Here is a 2,500-nt window from a genome sequence, read left to right as displayed (position 1 = left end):
CAGATCTTGGTGGTAGTAGCAAATACTCCAGCGAGGCCCTGGAGGACTGACGTGGAGAAGGGTTTCGTGTGAACAGCCGTTGCACACGAGTCAGTCGATCCTAAGCCCTAAGAGAAATCCTATGTAGATGAGGTGTTTTTTTATTTTATACACGATCAATACGAGAGAGAGAGACAAAAAGTACACACCCATCGGGCGAAAGGGAATCCGGTTTCTATTCCGGAACCCGGCAGCGGAACCGCATACCATTCGGGCCCTCGTAAGAGTGTTCGTCGGGGTAACCCAAAATGACCTGGAGACGCCGTCGGGAGATCCGGGGAGAGTTTTCTTTTCTGTATAAGCGTTCGAGTTCCCTGGAAACCTCTAGCAGGGAGATAGGGTTTGGAACGCGAAGAGCACCGCAGTTGCGGCGGTGTCCGGATCTTCCCCTCGGACCTTGAAAATCCAGGAGAGGGCCACGTGGAGGTGTCGCGCCGGTTCGTACCCATATCCGCAGCAGGTCTCCAAGGTAAAGAGCCTCTAGTCGATAGATTAATGTAGGTAAGGGAAGTCGGCAAATTGGATCCGTAACTTCGGAATAAGGATTGGCTCTGAGGAGCGGGGCGTGTCGGGCTTGGTCGGGAAGCGGGTCTGGCTGACGTGCCGGGCCTGGGCGAGGTGAACATGTACGGCAACGTGCAGGGATCCGAGCTCGGTCCCGAGCCTTGGCCTCCCGCGGATCTTCCTTGCTGCGAGGCTTTCGCGTAGCGTTCGTCCTCTTCGGCCGCCATTCAACGCTCAGCTCAGAACTGGCACGGACTAGGGGAATCCGACTGTCTAATTAAAACAAAGCATTGCGATGGCCCCCGCGGGTGTTGACGCAATGTGATTTCTGCCCAGTGCTCTGAATGTCAACGTGAAGAAATTCAAAAAAGCGCGGGTAAACGGCGGGAGTAACTATGACTCTCTTAAGGTAGCCAAATGCCTCGTCATCTAATTAGTGACGCGCATGAATGGATTAACGAGATTCCCTCTGTCCCTATCTACTGGGGTATACAGGTGCACAGCTTCATTCTGGCACAGCCAACCTCTCCTCCACGTGGTGTACCCTGGGAAACTTTCGAGTTTGCCAACGAGGCTCTGGCGCGACTCTCCTGCGAGCGTCCGGGCGGTATTTTATACCGTACGGACCGCGGAGTCGTCAAATACCGTAGCCGGTATGTCTAGCAACGACCCACTGGGGACATCCACCCAGTGGTACGCGAAGCATAACCGGTCGGGGGGCTTGCCTTAACCGGCCGGTCCGCGAGGAGATAAACCTCTCTAATAAATCCGAAACCTTAAGTTATGGTGCGCGGCGAAGGGGTGTGGGCCGTCCTTGCGATGGTCCGTGGTTGGTGGGTGCACCAACCCTTAGCGGCCAACCTCGAGGCACCTGGCGAACCTCGTTGTATTCAGCCTTCCCTCCTGGAAAGGGCGTCACCCGGGAGGGCGACTTCAATTCGTCCCAACTCGTGGGAAAAATATGGGAAGATCTAAAATTAAAAACAAACAAACAAGGAAGATGTCGAGTGATGAGGTCATTAAGGACCTGTTTGAGATAGAGGAGACCCTGGTATCTGAAGGGGAGGATTCACCCCTCCCCGACACTATCAGGATCGATCTGGATGGCTTCCTTGCGGGGCCAAGCCGGAAGAGAAGGATTCAGAAGCCGGAAGGTTCCGAATCGGAATCCGGCGAAGAAGTAAAGAGGCAACCCAAAAGGCGGCCAAAGGGGACAACGCCATTTGAGCGGCTCACAAAGTGGGCTACCCTAGTATTTAACACACTACCACGCTATGGCATCAGCCAACAAATTATGGAAAGTGGAAGTTTTGCCACCCTCCGTAGTGCATTGGACGATGCTTGGAAACAAATAGAGTCCGATGACACGAAGGAGGATGTACAAGAGAGAGAAAAGGAGTTGTCTAGCAAGCTCGACGAAGCTCTAAAGGAAATAAAAGATCTCAAGGATCAGAGATCTGTAGCCTGTAAGAGGCTACATGAGAGGATTGAGGACGCCGAAGGGCGGGCTCAATCTCTCTTAGTAGAGAAAGACACAGAAAGCGAGAAATTACATAAGAAGCTTGAAGAAGCCGAAAGGCGGATTCAAGCTCTCTTAGGAGAAAGAGAGACAGAGAGCGAGAAATTGCGCAAGAAGCTTGAGGAAGCCGAAAGGCGGATTCAAGCTTTGGAAAAAGAAAAGGCATGTGCATGTGCCGAACCAAAGCCAAAGGCTTTGGAAAAGAAATTGTCCACGGCGGTAAGTACGCCAAAGAGGAAGGACATGGTCAAGTCCTACGCGACTGTGACCATGTCTAAGAAAGAGATAATAGAGAAGGGACCGACACGCCATGTCGTGACGGTCTACCTTAAAGACAATGACTCCGACTGGGAGCAAACGAGAAAGGCCATGACACAAGGCTTCAGGCCAACAAACGAGAAACTGCAGGTTAAGGCAGTGAAAAAGATAAGTAAAGGA

The 2,500-nt window shown here is 52.4% G+C and overlaps 1 pseudogene; it reads left to right on the top strand.

The window, feature by feature from the left end:
* Positions 1–2,500, top strand: part of LOC143176112 (large subunit ribosomal RNA) — a 6,561-nt pseudogene that overhangs the window by 1,804 nt on the left and 2,257 nt on the right.

This window comes from Nomia melanderi, unplaced genomic scaffold (assembly GCF_051020985.1).
Source record: "Nomia melanderi isolate GNS246 unplaced genomic scaffold, iyNomMela1 scaffold0380, whole genome shotgun sequence".
NCBI lineage: Eukaryota > Metazoa > Arthropoda > Insecta > Hymenoptera > Halictidae > Nomia > Nomia melanderi.
Note: the sequence above shows the minus strand (reverse complement) of the source record. Positions and strands in the feature narration are given on the sequence as shown.